The sequence below is a fragment of the Pan troglodytes genome, chromosome 5, assembly GCF_028858775.2.
Source record: "Pan troglodytes isolate AG18354 chromosome 5, NHGRI_mPanTro3-v2.0_pri, whole genome shotgun sequence".
NCBI classification, from domain to species: domain Eukaryota; kingdom Metazoa; phylum Chordata; class Mammalia; order Primates; family Hominidae; genus Pan; species Pan troglodytes.
This window is the reverse complement of record NC_072403.2, coordinates 149068659-149094218: the sequence shown is the minus strand read 5'-3', so window position 1 is coordinate 149094218 and position 25560 is coordinate 149068659. Positions and strand designations below refer to the sequence as shown.

Here is a 25560-nt window from a genome sequence, read left to right as displayed (position 1 = left end):
CGGTGAAGAAGTGAAGGAAACATCATCCCCAAATATAACAAATTGGTATATTTTGAGCTAAAAAACACTGGAAAAATTACAGTTTCAGAAAAAGTCTAGTTGCCCTGTCTTTTCCTGCATGTAGCAAGCCAAAAAAGATTCTTTTGGGAGGGCTGCCTTCTCCTTACCTGGGTAAAAGAATATTCGTTATCACTGGAGACTGAGATTTAGTGCTGCCACAGGCCTAGGTAAATAAACTTCTGGAAGTAACCCTTATCTTCCACTAGTTTTACATACTCCAAATACCTCCTAGTGACTCCCCTAGAATGTGCTATCCCTAGCCAGATCCCCTTTCCCCTGTCATTTCTTCACAAATTTATTGTTGTTTATCTAAAAAGTATAAAACCATCTTACTTTGGCCGCTTCTTGAGGCTTCCCTCTCTTGTGAACATCCCCATGTGAATGTAAAATTAACAAAACTTGCATGCATTTCTCTTTTTATTCTTCCTGTCTAAATCCGTTTAGGGGCAGGGAATGTATGTCAAGACTTTTGTATTGAGTGACACATTTTGTAGAATGGAACAACCCAACCGAGGTAGGCCCACCAAGAGCTCAGACACTTCAGGAATGAAGGTTTGAAAACAATCAAGGGCCGGGCATGGTGGCTCATGCCTGTAATCCTAGCACTTTAGGAGGCCAAGACAGGTGGATCACTTGAGGTCAGGAGTTCGAGACCAGCTTGGCCAACGTGGCAAAACCTCGTCTCTACTAAAAATACAAAAATTAGCAGGCGTGGTGGTGCACACCTGCAATCCCAGCTACTCGGGAGGCTGAGACAAGAGAATCGCTTGAACCTGGGAGGCAGAGGTTGCCGTGAGCCGAGATCATGCCAATGCCCTCCAGCCTGGGCAACAGAGCAAGACTTTGTCTCAAAAAAAAAAAAAAAGAGAAAGAGAAAAAAACTAGAAAAACAATCAAGTGAAAAAAGCATTTAATCATATAAAGAATCCCAAGTAGCTAAGGCGCTGGCTAAAGGTAAAGGGAACATGAATGGGTAGGAGGTGAAGGAAAGCATAAATATCAACTAGCTTTGAGATAATTTGCAACAAGAATTACCAGACTGCCCCACAGGTATTGTTGTATGGCTGGGGGGGAGATTACTTGTCATCTTTGCGCATCAGTTACCTGGCCTATAGGATGCAAGCTGAGAATAATCATGTCTACTGTGCGAGGTTATTTTCAGGATTATAATCAAGATATAAATATTTGGCACTTAGTAGGGGTTCAGGACATGATGATCATCCTGTAGATAAGAAGTAGGATATAGTGTAGAGGGCTAAGAGCAGAGACTTTGGGGTTAGAGTAGAGATTGGAATCTCATAAGTTTACAGACCTGGTGCATGTTGTTTAAGTTCTCAAAGTCTTAAATTTTCACTTCTTCAAAATTGACTTAGATATACTTATTTAATGGTGTTCTAAGTAACATACAATAGGTAGAATATAGCACTTGATAGTACTCAAAAATAGTAGCCATTATTTTTTAATGAGGTAGCGTCCAAGTTTCTCAAATCAAGTAGGGAAACACACATAGGCAGATGTGTTCAATACAATGCCGTAAGTGGGGAGAAATCGATAGGTAACCAGGGTGCAATGGGAACAGGAAGAGTGGAGATAGTGGGGAGCATCTAGCCCAACCTGGTGATGCTGTTAACAGAACTATATCCAGAAAGGTAAACATAAATGTGCTCATGGACCCAGACATAATCAAGGAGGGAGCTGGGACTGGGATCCAGAACTTCCAATCCTTGTATCAATTTATTTTTGTAACAAAATGTTATATTTGTATGAGATATAAAATAAATACAGATTACTTATTTTTCCTACTCAGAATTCTTATACAAAAGATAAGACATAACCATCACATAATTACACCTTTCAGGGAGTAATAGCTAAAATATAAGATTTTCTTGTTTGAAACTCCTATCTCTCATTCACATCTTTCAAACACAATACCACACGGTAGGACCCTTAATAGTTACATGAGCTACAACCGAAGACAAAAACACTAATTAACTCTTTGAACAAAGATTTCAGTGTCTTTTACATACCAGGTACTATTCTAGGTGCTAAGCATACATAAATTAATAAAAACACAAAAAATTATAGGGAGAGACAGTAATAAATAAGTAAAATATATAGTACTGTCTGCTTTTATGGTATTAATGGTAAAATGGGCCTGTATAGTGATAGCATGTATTTCTCTACTTCCAAATCTTACTGCTTAAAACATAATTGTTTAAATATATATTTTAAAGTTAGAGTTTGTCACAACTGTGTTTTCTGCAGATCCACCCTCTGAGAGAGGCGACTGTAAAGGGACTCTGTAGTATACGTTAGGGAAATAATAAAGCTGGAGCTATGGTTGAACAAAGAGAGAGGATTTTCTAATTAGTTAAACTATATATATATTAGTTTTAACAGGGAAACTGTAAAGCCTTTCATAGGCAGATACAATTGTCTCTTTTACTTCCATGTGGCAGGAATAATAAAGAAATTCCAATTTTCAAATTTCAAAGGGAATGAGACCCTCCGGGAACTACCTTAGAACTAAGACTTGAGGAAGCCTTAGAAAAAGTGGCAAGAATTTTAATATTCAAGAATCTGAAAGTAGCAAGAAAAATATTAGGAATTCTGACCTCATGAATTGGGTAGAATCCTCAAAGCCCTGAATCTGTGCATAGCATGGGAGAATTTGGGGCAAGACGTATTGCGATTTAGAGTAAAGCTAGACAAGTATTTTTCTAAGGAAGAAATGAAGAATGAATGGAGCATCAGTATCTGTGAAATAGGGATGAGAATGGTAATTATATTTAAGTTTTTGTATTTCTTTGATTCTTGTTCTAATTATATTTTTCAATCACAATCCCTATGCTTAAAGCTTTATGATTTCCTTAGAAGCACATGACAAAAAAAAAAAGGCAGAGCTCTTATCTGAATCTTATCTCTAATAAGGCCAGTGGTGACTCCTCATCTGGACTGTGAACAAAGGCAAAGTTGATTCTGGTATGTCCTCATTTCAACACACAGGTATTCCCAGCACAGAGCTGGTACATTCCATTTTGCTTTAATCTTTTTTTTTTTTTTCTATTTTGCTCCCTTGTGGGATCCAACGAGCTGGTAAATTCTAGCAAACACAGAGCAATAGCAATTGTCACAGCCAGTCAGGATAATCTACAAGCAAAAAGAACTTCCAGGAAGCCAACATAATTCTCTATAAAAACCCTCAAATATTTGACTAATGTACCATAGACACTGTACAAATAAGCACAGTCCCGCATTGCTGTCTCTGGCTAGATATAGAACTCTTTCATTGCCAGTTAGCAATGAACACTAAAAGTGAATATAACGCAATGTGTGTCCCACCTCCTGATCAGCCATTTCTAATAGGCAGTACAGGAGTACTAAGAGAAAGACTAGGTTAAGGAACATTCTTTTCTGGTTTTGAAAAATCATAACCAGAAAAGCAACTCATGTCCTAGGGATAATGAGTCAATAGTAAAGACTTTTTCAGTGGCAGATAGAACATTTATTTGGGGCATCTTTCCAAAATCTAAAGTTCATATCTTCTGGAATGTCAAAGTTAATGGAACTTGAATAAGAGCCTTTGTCGCCTCTCTTTCTTGATAACTATGGCTGATGTTTTTGAAAAGTTATCCTTAAATATATCCTTGTATAAAATAATAGAGAATAAAGCCATTATCCAGTTTTTGATAAAGAAACATCCAGTATAAGGATTAAAGAGTTCACTTTAGAGACAAAGTGAAGGAAATAAGTCATGTTGCATACGCTAGTCTCTATAAGAACAGGCTGCCAATCTGAAGCATTTCTATTCGAAACAAAAAGTACAGCTGAACAACAATTCAGAAACATGCCAGTTTTTCTCAATACCCAGAAATTTCCGTTTGAAACCATACTTTAAGTTATTCAAAAATGTTGTGCTGGCCGGATGCGGTGGCTTACGCCTGTAGTCCCAGCATTTTGGGAGGCCGAGGCGAGCGGATCACCTGAGGTCAGGAGCTAAGAGACCAGCCTGGTCAACATGATGAAACCCCACCTCTACTAAAAATACAAAAATTAGCTGGGAGTAGGGGAACGTGCCTGTAATCCCAGCTACTCGGGCGGCTGAAGCAGGAGAATGGCTTGAACCTGGGAGGCGGAGGTTGCACTGAGCTGAGATCGCGCCATTGCACTCCAGCCTGGGTGGTAGAGTAAGACTCTGCCTCAATTAAAAAAAAAAAATTTTGTACTCCAGCTGGGCTCAGTGGCTCATCCCTGTAATCCCAACATTTTGGGAGGCCGAGGTGGGAGAATCATTTGAGGCTAGGGGTTCAAGACCAGCCTGGGCAACAAAGTGAGATCCACTCTCTACCAAATTTTTTTTTTTTTAATTAGCCAGGCATGGTGATGCATGCCTGTAGAAGCAGTTACTCAAGAGGCTGAGGCAGGAGGATTGCTAGCCAGGCATGGTGATGCATGCCTATAGTTACTCAAGAGGCAGAAGCAGGAGGATTACTTGAGCCCAGAAATTTGAGCCTGCAGCAAGCCATGATTGCACCACTGCACTCCAGCCTGGGCAGCAGAAGGTGACTCTGTCTCAAAAAAGAAAAAAAAAGTGTTCCTTGGAACAACAGAGAAACTTTCTTGTAATGTCAGCATAAAATAAAGCACATGGTGTAACTTCCCCTCAACCAAACCACAAACAATTACAGCATAAACATCCATGTCTTTATAAAGCAACAACTAAAAATGTTACATTCAAAGTTAGGACTATGGAAAAAGGGACAATTTTTTAAATGCAGCTTGATGTATTTTATGGTATGGAATATCTCTTCCTGTAAGTTATCAAAATATGAAATACCATTTATTTATGTGCAAGCTGCTATACTGCATTACATGGGTTAGCTCATTCATTCTTCCCAAAATCCTGTGGAAAAATTATTATTATTATCATCCACCTTTTACAAGTGAGGAAAATAAGGCATAGAGAATCAGTTTCATGGCTTATAAATGAATAAGCCAAAATTCAAAACCATGGCTGTCTGACTCCAGAATTAAAGCTCTATTTTTTTTTTTAGCAAATTATCTTTCCCTATAGCTATGGATATTTCCAAAAGAAGAGGCTTGAAGGCCTTTGCTCTTTTCTATATATATTCTTTCATTTATTTTACCTATTGCTTTTAAAAACACTTCCCCAAAATGAGTATGTTAGAATTAGAACATTGCCTACCTGTAAGACTTTATGACTGGTGCTGTTTGACACATCCTACACTACTCCTCCATGTATGCATCATGTATCCTTAATTTCTTCCTCTCTCTTTTTTTTTCTTTTGAGGTCTCGCTCTGTCGCCTAGGCTAGAGTGCAGTGGCACGATCTCAGCTCACTGCTGCAGCCTCTGCCTCCTGAGCTCAAGTGATCATCTCATCTCAGCCTCCAAAATAGCTGGAACTACAGGCCCATGCCCAGCTATTTTTTGTAGAGATGGGGTTTCACCATGTTGCCCAGGCTGGTCTCGAACTCCTGAGCTCAAGTGATATGCCTGCCTTGGCCTCCTAAAGTGCTGTGATTACAGGCATGAGCCATATATCCTTAACTTCTGAGAATTTTTATTTTGAATACCATGCTCTCAATTCATAACAGGTAGTATGTAAGTTTAGGTAGGCATTTAATTTATTTTGTCGTCAGATTTTTTAATCCTAGAAATAAGTACATTTAAATGCTCTCTGATCTACCCTGTACAATTCCATGCGTCTACAAATAGGCCTAAATGCCATTATATTATCTATTATGCCCCAAACAGCTCCTTCCCAATGTCCCTGTTTATCAACGGATATTTAAGCAGACTCCTGGTGGAAACCAGGAAATGAATTGCACGCATATCTAGGTAAAAGCAATTCAAGCAGAGGAACAGAATGTGAGGTTGGAGCCTGACTGGTATGTTCAAGAAACCTACAAAAGGCCTTATAAATGGAGCAGAGAAAGCAAAAGAAAAAGTGGCACAAGACGAGGTGTGAGCAGGGCTAGCTGTGCAGATGTGCAGTCACAGAAGGCCATGGGCAGAGAAGGGCACTGCACTTTATTTAATGCTCTGTCATCAGCACCTTGAATTACTTCATAATATTTTTAATAAGAAGCCCCGCATTTCATTTGGTACTAGGAAATGCAAATTATGTAGCCAGTCCTGGGTTAGAGCAGTAGCAAGAAGTCAATTGCTGTAGAATCCTTTAGCCATTGACTATTGTAAGGACTTTAACTCTGAATAAGATAAGAAACCATTGAAGGATTCTGAACAGCAGAATGATGAGCTTAGAGTGTTTTTTCTTTTAGAGTGTTTTTCTGGCTCCTGCCATTAGGATGGATCTAAGAGGACAAGAGTAAAAACAGAGTTTCAGCAAGAATCCAGTTAGGAGATAATGATGATTTGGTCCACGACGGTGCAGTAGAATCGGAAAGAAATGGTCAGGTTCCAGGCATATTTTGGAGGTGAAGCCAGAAACATACGCTGATGGAGATAATGTGGGGCAGAAAAGAAAGAGGGACATCAAAGGTGATCTCAAGGTTTTGCGCCTGAGCATTTGGAAGAAGAGAGGAAGACTGAAAGAAGCAGGCTTGGGGTTATGGAGATCGAGAGTTTGGTCGTGGATATGTTGAAGTTTGAGATGTTTATTAGACCCTCAAGGGGAAGTGTTGAGTAGCTAGGTAAATATGCAAGTCTGGGGTCTGAGAAAAAGGTCTGGGCTAGAGATTTAAATATTTGGATGTGGAGAAGATGAGGAGGAACCAGCAAAGGAGAATGAGGAGGAATCAGCAAAGGAGAATGAGAATGAGCAGCCAGTAAAACAAAGGAATCAAGAGGAAGTATAACAGCACCCTAAGATTCAGAGAGGAAAGAAGAAGGGACCTTCTTGTGTGTCAGTTAGCCTATGTCAATATGTTGATAGGTCAAGTAAAATGCAGCTGGGGAAGTGCATGACCATTGGATTTAGCAAGACAGGGACTTGAAAAATGTTGTTTCACTGTACTGTTGGGATCCTTCTCCTTATTGTCTAAATGTGAAACTTCAAGCATGTCAACTCCTTATTTACCCTCATGTCAATAATATTCAGCTACTAATTTTGATAATCCTTTTATCATTTCCACCCTCTTTATACATTTTTTTTTTTTATTTTATCACACCCAGCCTTTACCAACATTACAATCTAGTTCAGGCCCCTGTTATTTCAGGACTGGATTCCTGAGTACTGCCCCAGGCTGTCTCCTAGTTTAAGCTCACCAGCAACTCATCTTGCTTAGTCATCTGGGAACAAAGCTTTCCTTGGGAATTTCCCAAGTTCTTCTGCTCTTAAAAGAAACATACCAATGACAGGCTTCCCTCACCCACTTCCCCACCCCAGTGCACAAACATACCCTCCTGATATAGAGCACACTTCTAATACTTGTCAACCCCAAAGGTCTGCCTGAACTCCAAAGAACCCACAGTTAGAATTGCCACTCAGGAATTCCAAGAGGCCCCTTCTAATCATCAGAATTTGAGGGGACTGATCCAGTCTCTGTTAATCTATAAGGAAGTGTGAGAGATTGAAATATATCAACACTGATTAAGTTGGGCAAAGGACAGATGCTTTCCAATAAAATATAAGCTCATATACCTATTAGAAAAAAGTAAAACTTTTAAAAACCTGAAAATATTTTACTGCAAGGGCACAGAGCAAGTGGAATTCTCATTTACTGCTGGCAGGAATTCAAAATGGTTTAGCCACTTTGGAAAATAGTTTGGCAGTTTCTTATAAAGTTAAACAAATTCGTGGCACATGACCCAGCAGTCCCACCCCTAGGTATTTGGCCCACATAAACTAAAACATGCGTCCACATACAGAAAAGTCTAAAAGTGAATGTTTACAGCAGCTTTATTCATAATCACCAACAACTGGAAACAACCCAAATGACCACCAACTGGTGAACAGATCAATCTTTTCAAAATGTTGTACATCCATAAAATGGAAGCCTGCTCTAGAATAAAAAAGAACTAAGTGTTGATGCACGCAACAACACGGATGCATCTCAAAAGCAGTATCCCAAGGGAAGGGGACGGAGACAAAAGGCTAAGTCCTGAATGATTCCATTTCTATGGCATTCAGGAAAAGGCTAATCTGTACAGATGGAAAATAGATCAGCGTTTACTAGGTGGTGGGTGGAGGTAGGTGACTGCAAAGGGACCTAAGGGAACTTTTTGTGAATTAACTTGATTGTGGTTGTACTTAGATGACTGTATAGGTTGTCAATGCCATAAAATGTATGTTGAAAGTGATGCTGTTGACTGCATGCAAATATAAATAATACCTCAATAAATCTGATTTTCAAAAGTAGTGGCAGGGCACGGTGGCTCACACCTGTAATCCCAGCACTTTGGTAGGCTGAGGCAGGTGGATCACAAGATCAGGAGATCAAGACCATCCTGGCTAATATGGTGAAACCCTGTCTCTACTAAAAATACAAAAAAAAATTAGCCAGGCGTGGTGGTGGGCACCTGTAGTCCCAGCTACTCGGGAGGCTGAGGCAAGAGAATGGCGTGAACCCGGGAGGCGGAGCTTGCAGTGAGCTGAGATCGTGCCACTGCACTCCAGCCTGAGCGACTGAGCAAGACTCCATCTCAAAAAAAAAAAAAAAAAAAGAAAAAAAAAGAAGTAAGTTAGAATCATGAAAGCAAACGAGGGCAAGTACTTTGGTTTACTCACTGCTTTCTCCCTAGTACCTATAACAGTAACTGGCACGTGAAAAGTATTTACAGTAAGGAAGGAAGATAGAAAATAGAGAAAGAAAAAGAAAAATTGAAGGAAAGAAGTGGCGGAGGGAAAGAGGGAAGCAAACAAAATATTTCTGTATTAAAATGTCAACCACTGCATTACTTGTTCGGCAACAATTTGGAAACCATCTAAATATTCACCCTAAAGGGAATAGGTAAGTACATGATGGTTCATTTATAAAATGACAATATTCAGCCTTTTAAAATGTTTATGAAGTCTTTAATGAAAAATAAAATGCTGAGTTAAGCATGGTGGCTCATGGTCTGTAATCCCAACTACTCAGGAGGCTGAGGCAAGAGGATCATTTGAGCCCAGGAGTTCAAGACCAGGCTGCACAAAATAGGGAGACTTCATCTCTAAAAAGATTTTTAAAATTCAACTGGGCATGGGGGTACATGTCTGTAGTCCCAGGTACTTGGGAGGCTGAGGCAGGGGATTGGTTGAGCACAGGAGTTCGAGGCTGCAGTGAGCTATGATTGCACCACCGCACTCCAGTCTGGGTGACAGAGGCAGGTCCGTCACTAAAAATAGTAACAGTAATAATAATTTTTTAAAAAATAGATTCTAAAATATAATATTAAGCCAAAATAAGACAGAATTCAAAGTTAAATACACAGCACACTTAGCTATGTAAAATTTTTTAACATTTCATATAAAAAGTATTCCAAAAAAATAGCCAAAAATTATAATAGTAGGTCTCTATAGGTGATGAGATTATGCTTACTGGTTTTCAGGTTTTTTCTCACACTTCCCTGTACGTCCAAGGCTTTGCACATGAGAATAAATTGAAAACAGTATTAAAACATACTTTTAAAAAATTGATGTTCAGCAAAAGAATCTAGACACCAGACTACATAAAGTAAGATTCCACTTATATAAGGTACAAAACGAAAAACCAAGCTCTGCTATTAGAAGTGAGGACAAGGGTTCCCTGTAGGCTAAAGAGGAAAGAATAGCAGGGAGTATAAAGAGGACTGGGAGCTGCTGGTTACTTAGATATACTCAGTTTTTGAAAATGAATAACTATATTCACGTATGTGCACTTTTCTGTATGTATATTATAATTTGCTCAAAGTGATTTTAAGAAAAAGTATTATAGTTCTCATCCCAGAAAGAGGCAGAAGTGGATATTTTAAAGATCCTAGAAGTCTTCCTAAAACTATGCCCACAACTAACATTGCCCAATTAATTAATCTATTTTCTTGGTTGAGAACTTAATTCTTACCAACAGAACAAGCAACCAAGTTTCTTTTAAAAAGTTCAGGACTTAATATACTAACCAGTCCTCCAGATTCTCACAGATCATACTAAATACCCATAAGAGCATTGAAAGGTTGGCAATGAAATGCCTACTAAACAGGTATATGCATTAAAGAATTAGGCTACAGAGAGTGCACCACTGCACTCCAGCATGGGTGACAAAAAAAAAAGGCTATAAATATGACTCATCTACATGTTTCTACTGGTGAAAAAACTCACTGCCATTTCCTTCCTCTTAAGGAAGTAAGGACGCCTTTTATAGCCCTTTCTCACAGGTGGATGGATGGCTGGAGGAGAAAGAGGACAGTCAAGCAGAAAAGGAAAAGAAAAGTGATGAACCTCAGTGGGGTTTGTCCAATTAAGCCACATCTGAATACAAGTAAGAAAGGATTCCTGAAAAAAAATACATGTGTACCAGCTACTTATACAGAGGTAGTCAATTAAGGACATAGTATAGAAAGCAAACTGCAATGTTAAGAAATAAAAAATAATTTTTAACCAATAGGTATTCTTAACAAAAAGTTGTTAAAATGAGTAAGAGATGTGGCAAATAGAAAATATAATAGGAAGAATGTGCATTCAAAGACAGAAGGGAAAATAAATACTTGGGTGTGCTTTCTTCCCTTCCTCCACTTCCTTGTTTTCACCATCAAGAAACACTGATCCTCCTCCTGAAAAGTCCCCGAGATATAAAACCTTGCTTCCTCATTCTTGAAGCAATGACTCATCTTTTTAGCACAGCTCTCCCCTTTCCTCTTCCCACGATTCAAAGTCCCTTCAGTTGAAGGCAGACCAGATTATTTGGCAACTTTAGAAGACAAGCTTTCTTTTCAGGAGTCAGAGCCAAAGGGATTTCCCTGAGGAAAATACTAACAGGAAATCTGCACCAGTAGAAGGAGACTCAGAGACCTGGCCGAGTCCTGCCTGCAGGACAGGCCAACTGAGTCACCTGGCTTGGGACTTTGGGAAGATCAGTTAGTTGGTCTGCCTCTCTGTGACCACATCTACAAAATGATAATAAATAACATTGGTGTGCTGCCTACTGCTTACAGTTGCGGGAATCCAATAATACAATGGTTGTTTAAAAGTACTCCCTACATTGTACAGCACACAGTGATGAGTTCCTGTTACTATTATTACATCAGGAGTCAGTACTGAGAGGTAGTCCATAGGCTCAGATCAGCTGCAGTGTGAAAGATGAACAGAAAAATTAGATACAGTTCCTAGACCAGGGCTCCCAAGCTGAATGCCTTTGATTTAAAATCAGGCTGTCTCCAAACCTTTTGCCCAGCACGGTGGCTCACGCCTGTAATCCCAGCACTTTGGGAGGCCAAGGCAGGCGGATGGCTTGATCTCAGGGTTTGAGACCAGCCCAGGCAATATGATGAAACCCCAGTTCTACAAAAAATAGAAAAATTAGCTGGGTGTGGTGGCGCATGCCTGTAGTTCCAGCTACTAGGGAAGCAGTGGTGGAGGATCGCTTGAAGCCAGGAGGTGGAGGTTGAAGTGAGCCAAGATTGCACCACTGCACGCCAGCCTGGGCAACAGAGTGAGATCACAAAATAAATAAAATAAAATAAAATAAAATAAAATAAAATAAAATAAAATAAAATCAGGCTGTGACAACTGTCACTCTCTACATGTAGCAGAAACTGATTCATGGGTAAAAATCAGAAGCTGTACAGTGGCTTCTTTAATCATGGACATGGCAACAGAAAAACAATAAAACAATCGCTCCGTAGCCCATGGTGCTCTAGTTCCTGCTTCCTTTCCCAAGGCCCAACCTTTGGAGTCCCTGATATAAATTGAAATGCGAATGAATTAAAAACAACATCAAAAATACTTTTAAAAAGCATGGCTGTTTAGCAAAAGAATCTAGACACAAAAAAGTGCATACGGTAAGATTCCACTTATCTCTGCTCCCACCTCCTTCCAACAAATTTCAATTTTGGACTAAAACAATTTACAATTTAAAAGCCTCATAGTGGTGCAAAGGAGGGCTAGACGGAGGACCTGGAACCTAGCACTTCCTGGTGCAGTCACTGTCAGGGTGAGGCACTGCAGTGACCTGCCGACTGAGGAAGACTTGGCCAAAAAGAACAGGCAATGGAGCTGAGCTGAGAATGAACGAGGATCAGATGGCAGGCTGTTGCAGTGACCAAGCAGAAGCGCCCAAGGCCAACACAGTGACCACAGATATGAGGACAAAACGACAAACATGAAGGACATCATGTGCTAGTCCAGCAGATTTTTATGCAAATCACATATATCATTTTACATTTTCTATTAGCCCCTTTAAATAAGTATAAAAGGTATAAAGAAATAGGTGAAAATAATTTTGGTCATATATTTTATTTAACTCAATATATTCAAATTATGATCATTCAATGTATAATTGATATTTTTTAAACATTAATGAAATGTTTTATTTTCATCTTTTGTACATACATCTTCCAGAGCCAGTATGTATTCAACACTTACAGTTCAACACCGTGAGGGCTAGCCACATCTCAAGTGCTCAGAAGACACATGTAGCTAGTGGTCATCATCGTGGACAAGGAAAGCCTAGACTCTTAAAACACCTTTAGATGTTTTAGTCTATCTCATTTCATAACCTACAAACTGGACCAGATTTACTGATTTTTAAATCAAAATCTTTGACTCTTAAAAATCGATTGTATGTCCAGTCCATTTCATGTTCCAAAATCTTCCACTTAGAGAAGAGTCCGCTCACATGAATTTGAACTAAAAGCAGTGTTCACCGTGAGTGTTCTAGCTAAAAAACCACAAAATCCCTAACTCGTCTTCACTGCTGAGACATTAACACACTTCTAACCACAGAGCTGAAAAAGCAAATCTTTTGAAGTGATAATGAGGCAATGATTAGAACTTAACACCTTCTAAAAAGGAAGCTCATTGCTACAGCTATTTAAACCTCTAAGTTCTAATTCAAAACCTCTCAATTTTATTTTTGACAGTGAAAATGGGATCAATTTTTACTATCTAAAAGTATTGTTTCTATAATTTCATTCCATTTTCCTAAAAGAAACATAAAAATAACTGAAATTTAATACAATCATCATTGCAATAACCATTTAATAACAAAACTACTCAGTAGCTGATAATTTTAAGCCAACAATGAAAGATAAACAAAGAATCTGTTTCTCATGAGGTTGGGCATAGCTTCAGGAATGGGGGGGCTTTCTCTTTGCCCTCACCCAGTCAGAAACAGTGCTTGTGTCCTGCAAGGCAGGTTCGGGGCTCAATTCACCTCCCTAACTTCTCTTCTATCTCAGATGCCCTATCTTCCTAAGGCACCAAGCCTAGAGTGTATATGAAAACTATACTGGACACCATTTTTTTTCTTACTGAAGCAGATTCCAACTATTGTTCCTTTTTCTGGAAGTTTTGCCACTCAGAGGCAGTTGGAAGCAAGTTCAACCATGTGGCTAGGTAGTCAGACCTTCTTTTGTGCTACCAGGCCTGTCTCTTGGAACTTGGTACTACGAGAGTCCTTACCTCCTTCTCAGAGACAGGTGCCCCACTCAGAAGCAAGTGCCCTAAAACTGCAATACGACAGAAGAAATTCTGCCAGCAGACAGCCTTGAGACTCGAACTGCAACATCAGCTGCTCTCTGGTCTCTGCCTGGTGGCCCACTCTACAGCTTTTGGACTTACCAGCCTCCATAATCATGTAGGCCAGTTCCTTAAAATAAATGTTTCTCTCTGCAGATACACATCCTATTGGCTCTGTTTCTCTGGAGAATCCCGACTTATACCAACACGTGCAACGTTTCAAAAGTTTAGTTGGTGATTTAATGGACTACGCTGCTAGTGATTTCTGACCAAGCCTAGGAGAGTTTGAAGATTCCTCTTGAACATAGGGTTGTCTCTTAAAACATCCATTCCAGCCCTCCCCAACTGCATAGCAGTCATGGGGTTTGGGTGGAGCGGACCTCACCCCTCACTCCAGGGGGGACCACATTGGTGATCCAGACCTAAGCCATTACTGCCCCTAATTCCCTGCCCAAGGAAACTGGTCAGAGATAGTCTGTTTGAAATTTGTAGCAAATGTCCTGTCTCCCTCTGAGTGAGAAGGAGCATCTTGGCTCTGTGGCTTCTGCAATTTACCTTGTGACCATGGGGGAAGTCAGCCTTAAGATGAGGAAGGGACAAAACAGGCACACAAAAGTGGAGCTGTGCGAATCAGGCCTAAAGCATGTTTACCCATTTGAACCAGTCTTATACCTGACCCAATGGCAGTCTCATCTAATGGCTTTAAGCCCTGTTCCCGCTGGATGGTGGCTCAGAATATAGACACGATGCCCTACGTGTGGTCTCTCCTTTGCCCCACTCTAGCATTGCTGTGTTTGCAGAGCCCCAGCCTCTCTGGAATTTCCATGGTAAGGGTCCCGATCCTTAGAACTTTAGTCTGCTCAGCTTTATTAGCACTCTAATTTCTCACCAGAACTGGAGCACTGCCCAGCAAACCAGCCACCTGGCAGGGGTTCTGAAACCCTGCCTTATCTTTATCTCTCTCTCTCTCTCTCTCTCTCTCTGCCCCACCGCCCCACCCCATATATATATGACAGCCCCTGACTTCTTCTGAACAACTGTATCAAACAAGAGAGCAGACTCCCTCCACTCACCACGACTCCCAGCCCATGCCACGGCACTACCACCCACCTGATAGTATGTCAGTTGAGGACCCTGGGATAGAGATGCTGCTTGGTCAGAGATTGTTTTCCCACCTTCTGGAAAATTTCCTACCTGCCTCAAAGGCCAACTTTAGAGCCCAGTTCTCCCCAGCCCCACCTCTAGTATTTCAACTTTCCCAGCTAAAGATCCAGCACATTCCGTTAACACATCTTTTTAGAGTGTAAATTGTGAGAGCATGAGGAGCCTTGTGTGGCTGTCTCCCCTGAAAACAGGGTGAAAGTGGCCTAAGTGGAGGAGGATGAATGCAATGTGGATGTGGTGATCTCAGCCACTATCCCCGCACCACCAGAATGCAGCTGCACAAACTCCCTTCCAACTGAAGTCTTGCCATCTGTGTTTGAAGAAATGTAGGCACTTGTCCATACCCAAGATATAAGGGGGGTCTGGGAAATATAGTGTTTGTTTAATTCTCCCTTGAGCAAGCAAAACTTAAGGAATCATCACAATGACTGGAAGTGTCAAAATGCATTGAAAGGTTTTAGACCACAAATAGGACATGTTATCTACACTTGTCCTTACTAAGTGCACAGACACTTAGGATGGGAACAAAAGTACAATCGATGGAAAGCCAAGCTCAACTTCACACTTTACCAGAACCACTGGCCCTCACTAATGCCTGGTGCTGCTGCCCAGAATGGGTCGCTCTGCCACACTTCACTCCCACAGTGGCTTTCTTCCAGAGGCCAACTGTCCTCTCTGCCATCCTTCATATCTGTTTCTATGTCCCTGAGTCTCAATTGCAGGCAGGATTCAAGGTCATTTCAAGAGATTCCCAGTCCAGTTTAAATCAGGGGATATGGCTCAGCACCTGTGTAAGGCTCCTGTCCATTTCATGGCAGTTAGGAAGTCCCCCAATATTTTGTGACCATTATCAGATTTGCTTGTCCTATGCACTCTGAGGAGCTCTAGCTGGTGATTCTGCTGAACACCAGCTGTCTGAGTCTCAGCTTTAGCCCCATGAAATAACCAAAGTTAAAGTCAGGAATGTCAAAGTGGAGTGGGCCTGTGTGTGAAATGTGCTGGGATTCAGGGACAGACGAAAGAGAAAGAAAATGTGAGCAGACAATGCTGAGCAAAGAAAAATACTAGCCATGATTTATCCAACATGTTCTCTGTCCCAGGCACTGTACAACTCATATGCCTTCACTGAACCCTCACATCTACTCTATTGAGGTGAGTATTACTGCAATTCCCAATTTACAGATGAGGAAAGTGAGGCAAACGGAGATATAATAACTTACCCAATGTTCTAAAGCTATGAAATGATGGGGCTGGGATTTGAACCCAGTGAGTCTGGTTTCCCAGACTTTTTTTTTCTTTTTAGAGATAGGGTCTCACTCTGTTGCCCAGGCTGGAGTGCAGTGGTGCTGTCATGGCTCACTGTAACCTTGAACTCCTGGCCTCAAAAAATCATCCCACCTCAGCCTCCAGAGTAGGTAGGACTACAGGTGCATGCCAGCATACCTGGCTAATTTTTTTATTTTTTGCAGAGACGTGGTCTCCCTATGTTGCTTAGGCTGGTCTTAAACTCCTAGCCTGAAGTGAGCCTCCTGCCTTGGCCTCCCAAAGTGCTGGGAGCCACTGCACCTGCACCCAGCCAGGCTTCTCATACTCTTAATTAACCTCTGCATTCCCTGACAAAGGGACTAGACATGTGCATTATCAGGAAAAGGTATCCTTTCTCTTGGATGCTGCTGGGAACACAGTAAACAATTTTGCTTCCCTGAACTCCACATTTTTGCCATGTTTCCATCCTAACTATCCCTTTTTGGTGTAGTTTTCTAAAAAATATGCTTATGTCCTCAGATAGGTCCCAGTTAATCCCTGCTCTGGCCTAAGGAATAGTGTTGCCCTCGTTCTATCTTGATCTTAATAAGTAAGCTCTTACAGTCTTCTATCAGACTGCTGATAACCACAAATGACTACAGAATAGGATAGAGGTACAATGACTGTGGCTGGCCCGTGCAGGACCTAATAAAGGCAAAGCCAGGAGAAGCACAAGCTGACCATGCTTAGATTTGTCACATGCAATTATTGGAATCTAAAGCTGTAAGCACGTTTTTCAAAAATACAGTCATTGCTTATTAGTCCATAGGAAAATACACACTTTCTAAAAATGTCTATTTTATTTTCTCTACCACTATTCAGTGGTTGCTAGGAGCCCAAAGTGAGAGTAGAAAGTGGTTTCAAGATTCAGTTCAAAGGTCTCCTCCTACTCTAAAAAATTTCCTAACCACTCCTCACCACTTTGAGTAGAACTCACTGCTCCTGGGGGCGTTCTTGCCAGAGCTGGCCCAAACTTCCATTACAAGTCAAAGAAATAAAACTGTGATGCCTTTTTTAGTTTACAAATCTCTCCCTCTCTCTTTCTCTCATTTGCTATTAGAGAATAAGCTCTCTTTAAATCACAGAGGAGCAGGGAGGTGATGTAGCAAATAACAACACAGCTAACATTTATCTAATAACACAGCTAATGCTACTCGTCAGGCAGAGGACTACAGATTTTTCATAATTATCTCATTTCACCTTCACAAAGATCCTATGCTGTGTACATTATTCTATCTCCACTTCACAAGTAAGGAAACTGAGGCACAGAGAAGACAAGTCCCTTGCCCTAGATCACATGATAAAGCAGTGGTGGTGTGAGCCCTAAATGCAGGCAGTCCAGCCTCGGGGACTTCATGCTTGATCACGGTGCTGCACAGTCTCACTCACAAAATGCCTGACTGACTAAAGACTGTCTTGCTCACTCCTAACCAGCAACTAGGATTTCCGTGACAAAATGAACCCATTTCTCAGATGATACATTCCCATGCAGATACAGTTATCCTCTATGTAATTTGGAGTAGTAAGAAATTACATTTTCATTTTTGTTTGATTTCTTGTCCGAAAAGACATATTATAAATTTTTCATTCACACAAATGGAGTGTATTTCAATTCTCTTTTTAAAGGTCTAGATGTTAGCAAGTATACATTCTTTGACCAAAGTATTGGTTGTTATAACTTGATGATGTAGGGGACAAGAGATTCTTTTCTCACTCACTGTTAGGTTCATGGCCAAGGCATCTATAACAAAAGACAGATTAACAAGAGAAGCGCATACAAATGTATTTAATGTAAGTGTTTTTTTATGCTGAGGTTTGACGAAGAGTGGGCAGCCATGCAGAAGTGTGCTTGGAGGACAAAAGGCTGTGATCCAATGGTCATAAACTGAGGGGAATTTAGCAAGCCTGCTTGTAAGCTACTTCTCTGTGTCCCTGTGTCATCAGAGATAATAAAAAAAAATTCCTTCCTTCCTGACATAGAAAGGGCACTCTGTAATGTGGCCTTATGACCTCCTTCAGATAAAGGCCCCAGAATTTTTTTTTTTGAGATGGAGTCTTGCTCCCATCGCACAGGCTGGAGTGCAGTGGTGGGATCTCACCTCACTGCAACCTCCACCTCCCAGGTTCAAGCAATTCTCCTTCCTTAGCCTCCTGAGTAGCTGGGATTACAGGTGTGTGCCATCACACCTGGCTAATTTTTGTATTTTTAGTAGTGACGGGGTTTCACCATGTTGGCCAGGCTAGTCTTCAACTCCTGACCTCAGATGATCCACCCAACTCAGCCTCCCAAAGTGCTAGGATTACAGGAATGAGCCACTGCGCCCGGCCCCGATATTTCTTTTATAACCTGCTTCAGGGGAGAAGTGTGGGAAAAAGTCAGAGAGTCACCTTCTCACTTCTGCTGTTTCTCCAAATGCCCGAATACCATATTTTCGGGTAGCATGTTCTAAATCCCATCATTGACAAATGCCTACAAGTAAGAACCAAAAAGGTAACAAAAATCAAGCTGCAGAGTGTAAGACAGTTGAGATGATAGGCGTGTGGTTCAACTGTGGAATTGTGGGCCATAGAGACAATATTTTTACGTTTCTGAACAGTTAGGGTTTTCTGAGCCCATTTTACGGAATCTTGGAATCTAAGCTAAAAGGACAAGCCTGGTGTTAACTTCGAAGTGATTAGTGAGAATGCCAGAGAAATTTACCTCCCGAAGATACCTGCGTTTTCATTTCAAGGAAGAATTAAACCCCCAGGACCATGGAGACATCTCCTGGGATGTAAAGCCAGAGACACTAGTCTCATCTTTCCAGTGGGGAAATTTATTTACATTCCAAAAGCTAAGCTCCCAGAATCTTTCTTTCTGTTCCCAAGGAGAATGTGTTTATACCAGGGAGCAATGGATTTCTCGTCTTTTCTCAGAGGGGGAGGGGAAAGTTGACCCTTTCTCCTATATAAATGCCCAGATTCATTTTGGAGGGTGTCCTCACTTACAGTAGATACCATTACATATAGGATGACATGTGCAACCTACATGTACATCTGGGTCTCACTGCATAGCCCCAGAGATAAGAACTGGGACAAAAGAGAGCTGACAAAATTATTTGCTGTAAGTAAAAAAAATAAAAGAAAAGAAAAGTGTTCTGCTCTAGAAATCTAGTATTGGCATTCAAAATAATCACATTAAATATAGATACTTAAAACTTAACAGGACTATGTGCCCTGCCTAGAACCAATGAAAATGGAATTCTCTCTGCTGGCTAAACAAAACACATCTGTTGGCTGAATTTAGGCTCTGAGCTGCTAGTTTGTGGTAACTATATAAGGTATGCCCTGCCTTTTGAAAAATAAGCCATCATACCATGATTTGAAAGGCACCCAAAAGACCCTTTTGCCCAAGGCAAAGTATCTTATTGTATCCTTTCTTGTCAAGACCTCCAGTGTCACCACTGGACACGCTGGTTCTTCTAGTTAAGAACTGTTCGAATGTCAAAATATCTAGGAGTGTCCACCCCAAAATTGTTATCAAATATTGATGTCAATAAATTAATTTGTTCAATTTGTTCATCTATCATTACCCAGAGCCATCTAAAAGCATCTGCTACGGAACCATTGACCTAGATGTTGATGAAAGATAAGGATGGAGAGACGCTTCCAGCTGAAGCCTTGTGAGCTAGGGAAGTTTTTGGTATTCTCCAAGTAGGAGGACTCTGGGCTTCTGAGAAGCAGCAAGAAGTCACTGGGCTTTGGTGTGTGGTGAAGGAAGTACGGAGACTGGAGGGGGAAGATGCACTGAAAGAGGAAGTATGAGGCTCTGAGGACAAACTGCATGCTTCTTTAGATTACTCAGTTCTTTTTAGCAACAGTTTTTTCAGCCTGGTGTTTAGTGTTATATTGGGAAATGTTTTCTAAAAGAATAGGGTAGCTGCCCTTTATGATGCTGAAATGGCCAAAAATTTCATGGCTAGAAATGAAATTCATTGTGCTTTTTTTTTTCTTTTTCTTTTTTTTTTTAAGACAGAGTCTTACTCTGTCACCCAGGCTGGAGTGCGATGGCACAATCTCAGCTCACTGTAACCTCCGCCTCCCCAGTTCAAGCCACTCTCCTGCCTCAGCCTCCCAAGTAGCTGGGACCACAGGCGTGTACCACCACACTCACCTAATTTTTGAATTTTTGGTAGAGATGGGGTTTCATCATGTTGGCCAGGCTGGTCTCGAACTCCTGCCCTAGTGACCACCCACCTCAGCCTCCCAAAGTGCTGGGATTACAGGCGTGAGCCACCACACCTGGCCTGTTGCGCTCTTTTAGTTGCAAGGAACAGAGACATTTAGGTTACCTTTAGTGACAAGGGATGTTGGTGAAGATGTGTGGGAACATCAGAAGAGGAAAGCCTCGCCAATGAGCTAGTGCCCAGGGAGCACAGTGAGGGAGCACTATTCGGGGCACATGGCAATTCTGCTAAGCCTCTGGCTGCTGGGCCTCTTGTTCTCCCCTCAACAAGTGATCTTCTTTGCTTACTATTCTAGTCTTCTACATCCTGTACTTGAGTTTGTTGTTTCTTCTTTTCTCCTTTCTCCCTTACACTCAGTCATCCTCTTCTCCATCATGGTTTACATTCCAACTCTCTGAAAGCCAATCTATTTAGGTTGGCCTGACATTGAGTAAAAAAAAAAAAAAAAAAAAAAATCTGCACGATTAACAGAAAATCGAACTGATGGTGACTTAAATCAACAGGGGTTTATTTTTTTCTCCCATAAGCCAAAGGCAGGTGGTCATAGACATTAGTTCAGAAACTCAATGCTGACGGTGATTCAGGCTTTCTAACTTCCTGTTCTTCCACTGGTAGCTGTTGACTTTTCATCTTCAATCTTGTTGCCTCATGGTTGCAAAATGCCAAGATCTGCTGCAGATCTAGGCGTCACTGGATCTACATGCAAGGCAAGAAGATTGGAAAAGGGCCAAGGCCAGCAAACTCTCCCATTGCATCTGCCCCTTCTATGAGAAAGGAAAAGTTCTCACAGAATGCTTTCCAATCCTCTTCCCCATTATACCCCTGATGACCACCACACACATACATGCCTCACAGACTTCTGCTTGTGTTTCGCTGACCAAAACTACATCATATACCTACACTTAGCTGCCAAAAAGGCTGGGAAAGTGAGTAATGAGCCTGTCTAGCCTCTGCAGTAGGGAGGCAGCAAGATAGAAGGGGACTGAAAAGAGCTGTTAGCAGTCAGCTAATGAGTAGTATCTGCCACAGTCACCACGCAGCATGTGGCATCTACCCTAGGCAGTGCTCTAAGACAAGCCAACTACTAGAATACTTGACTGTCTATGGATAAACATCTTCAAGCCAGGGGTTGGTCTGATACAATCGGATGTCAGCATGAGAGCTAAGAGGAGCGTTGAGTGCAAGGCAAGAGGATAGTGCTTTGTTGAGTACCAGTATGATATCCAAATATCTCTCTAAATTCTTATCAGTGACCCAATTATAGCTTAGCCAGCCATAAATTCAACTATACCTGCGTCAGTCCCACACCTCTTTACAAGCTTGTTTTGTTCATCATATATTTATTTAATAAGTGGCCACAGACATTGGTTCAGCTGCTCAATGCTGACAGTGATGATTCAGGATTACATACAATTGATGATTCAGGATCATCAATATTCCATAAATATTAATGGAGTAATAGGCACTTGGCTAGGTGCTCGGGGTCTGACAGTGAAGAAAACAAATTTATTTTTTAGAGGAAGAGGGAGACTACTGAAACAAAATTTTCTACGTGTGTATATACATATTTTATGTATGCACACACACACGGATGCATTTCATTAAATCTCAGATTAAGTCCCTGTTTATGCACCTATAATCGTGTTGCTCTCCTTGGTAACAATTACTACAATTTCAGTAATTATTTGTGAAATATATATATATATGCATATATTTAACACATACAATTTATTCATACTTAATTCAAATTTAATAGATATATTAAATTTCCAGTAGAATCTCCAGATAGTAATAAGTACTATGGAATAAACAAAGTTAAATAAGGGCCAGTGTAAAGGCATGGGTAGAGTGTGAGAGGGCAAGAGTATTGGCTATAATTTACAGACTAATCAGGGGAATTTAAACTATATGCTTCAGTTACAAATCTTCACGCTGTCTCCTTTAAAGGGAAGCTGGCAGACATTTCTGCTTTGGAGAAAAGAGGAAGGAAATGCACTGTGCTCAGAGCCAAAATGCACAGTTTGTTCCACACACACAGGCTCTGTTCTCATTGGATCATATTTCTAGCTTCTTAAATTGTTTTATTTGGCCTATTAACTTGAAAGGCAGGTGAGTATGGTCTTCAAAATGTAGCCTTGCTCCTGAGCAGCAGCACTTCAGTATACACTTGGCTTTGGAATGATCTACGCTCCACCCCAATTTGTTTTCTTCATTTTAAAAACTAATCTGAGGCTCTAGTGGGGACCAACGTATACTTGGATATTCCCCAGCCATTAGGCATTGGAAATTTATCAAGGAAAGCTGACACCGCTCATTTGTTTCTGTGTTAGCTGTATGAGATTTTTATATGGGATTTTAAAATACAGTTTATTGCTCTTCTTCCTACCTCTCTTATTAGCCGGTGGCCACCCCCATCTTTTAACTTTATTCAGGCTAATTTTACCTTATCCTTCAGGTCACAACATAACGGTAACTTCCTTAAAAAAGAATTTCCCTAAATCCAGACACAGTGGCTCACACCTGTAATCCCAGCATTTTGGGAGCCTGAGGCAGGAGAATCATTTGAGCCCAGGAGTTTGAGACCAGCCTGAACAACACAGCAAGACCCCAGCTTTATAAAAAATTTAAAAACTAGCCGGGCATAAGGCCAGGCAAGGTGGCTCACTCCTGTAATCCCAGCAGTTTGGGAGGCCAAGGTGGGCGGATTGCTTGAGCTCAGGAGTTTGAGATCAGCCTGGGCAACATGGTGAAACCCCATCTCCACAAAAGACACAAAAAAATGCCTGTGGTCCCAGCTACTTGGGAGGCTGAGGTGGAAGGATGGCTTGCGCCCGGGAGGTGGAGGTTGCAGTCAGCTGAGATTGTGCCACTGTACCTCAGCCTAGGTGATACAGCCAGACCCTGTCTCAAAAAAAAAAAAAAAAAAAAAAATTAGCCAGGCATGGTGGTGTACACCTGTAGTCCCAGCTATTTGCGAGGCTGGGGCAAGAGGATCATTTGGGCCCAGGAGTTTGAAGCTGCAGTAAGCTATGATCATGCCTCTGCACTGCAGCCTAGACGACAGAGTGAGACCCTGTCTCAAAAGAAAAAAGAAAAGAAAGACTTTCCTTAAAATGTAGACTAAGTTAAATTCCTGTTTATACTCCTTTAATCTCTTCCCATTGCTCTCCTTGGGAATGATGATCACGATTTCAGTACTTGTGTAATTCCCTGTTTAACAGCTATCTCCCTCAGTAGACGGTAAGCTCCGTGAGGGCAGGGGCCATGTCTGTCTTGCTCAGGTCTTTATCTCTGTGCCTGGTCATGTCAGTCACAGACAGTATCACTTGATAATATTCACCCAATTAATAAATATATTTAGTCTCCAAATGACTAACTAGCAAAGTCTTCAGAAGGATACGTAGGGTGGTGGGTGCTGTGATTGTGAAACTTGCCCAGATCCCTCTCAGGAACAGAAGACTGGGTTCTGTCCCCTTCCTGATGTTAGGAGTGCTGCCAGTAGACACCCTCAACCGTCAGAGTTCCTCTGGGGAATGCCTCCATGAAAGAAATGGACAGCTCCAAAATCATGATAGTTGGTATTCAATGACTAATCAGTGTTGGGTTTTAAGGCCCAGCCCCTCATACCAACTCAAGACACCTTTACAAGGCCATCCCAACTCCAGAGCGCCCCTTGGGAGCCTTTACTGGGATGGCATCACAGATCAACTTCTTCCTCCGCTCTGCTTCCTCCACCTCCCCTTCACAGACGTTTATTCCAAGAGCACTCCCTAATCAATGCCTTATACCTTAATCTCGACCTCAGCGTTTACTGCCAGGGTAACCCAGCCTGTGACGAGTACCACAAAAATGTTTACAAACTGGATATCATATTTTGTCCTACTCCATAGACGCCTAAACGGTAAAGATCAGTTATTTATCCTTGCATCCTTACAACGAATAGAAGGTGTCTTTCATATAGTGGACATCAGAAACACATCAAAGGAAATATTCTCCCTAAACTTAGTCTAGATTGAGCTAAATTCTTCTGATTCAAAGTGTGGTCCTGTTGAAAGGGGCACCAGCATCCCCTGTGCATTTTGTCCGAAATACAAAATCTCAAGACCCAACCTGAATTAGAACTACTGAATCCAAATCTGCATTTTATCAAGATCCCCAGATGGTTCACATGTATGTTGAAGTTTGAGAAGTACTGAGCTAAGGGATTTATTAATACAAGTAAAATGATCTGGCTGATAATACCTCTAGTTTATATAGTGTCTTTATAAGGATTTTCCCTCTTTAAAAATTTTCCTTAACACTAGTAATCATGCAGTCTTTCACTCAACAAATACTAATTGAGTGCCAAGTAAAGATGTCAGCTCTACGGAGCTTACATTTTAGAAGGAGAAGAAAACAAATATCAAGGTGTATATTATAGTGTACAGCAGGGTGAAAAGTGCCATGAAAAAACAGTAGAGCGGGGTAAGGAGGAGGAGAAGGTGTGTTGCAATTTAAAATTTTTACAAAAGGTCATGATACTCAGAGAATTGAAACAGGTGAGATCATTAGACATTCGCATGTTTGAGCACAAGCGCTGAAGGACTTAGCAACGTGGCTGCAGTGGAATAGGAGAGATGCAAAATAACAGACAAACCCAGAGAGGTAAGAGAGCAGACCTCTTCATGAGAGGCTGCCTAATAAACTGATTTGACACTCAATTGCTGAGAAGGTAATGCAAATAGTTTTTTTCTCCAAGAACAAAGTAGTTCTTGGTCAAGCCGATTTGATTTGGGCTGTGGGAATCTGCACAAACCATTTCACTAGCTAAGTCTCAGGTTCCTCAAATGAAAAAGCAGGGACTGGAAATGGCTTTTGAAGTCTCATTCTCTTCTAAAAATGTCAGGCTCCAAGACACCCAGGTGAAGTCCAAGAGTTAGTAAAATAAGGATTGTGGCTCGGCTGTGGCCTAATGCAAACTTGCACAACCCCAGGAAACCGAAAAAACTGGAAGAAGAATTGCGGAATGGGGTGCCAGGTTGAAAGACCTTAACCTTTGCACTCAAATTCCTCCCACACCCAGAAGTCCAGGTCCCGACCGCACGACGCCGTGCTCACCGCTGGGTGCTGCGCCTGAGTCCGCCTCCTGCGGCTTCCCGGACTTGACCCCGCCCACGCCCTGGTCCCGCCTCCTGCCGACGCCGGCACA

At 41.3% G+C, this 25560-nt stretch overlaps 1 long non-coding RNA gene across 1 annotated transcript in view; it reads right to left on the bottom strand.

The window, feature by feature from the left end:
• LOC134810376 (uncharacterized) overlaps nucleotides 1–25559 on the bottom strand; it is a 135833-nt gene extending 110274 nt beyond the window's left edge. The window contains exon 1 of the long non-coding RNA XR_010158206.1: nucleotides 25470–25559. This is a non-coding gene — a long non-coding RNA (uncharacterized LOC134810376). The remainder of the gene's footprint in view (nucleotides 1–25469) is intronic.
• Between the last annotated feature and the right edge of the window lies 1 nt (nucleotide 25560).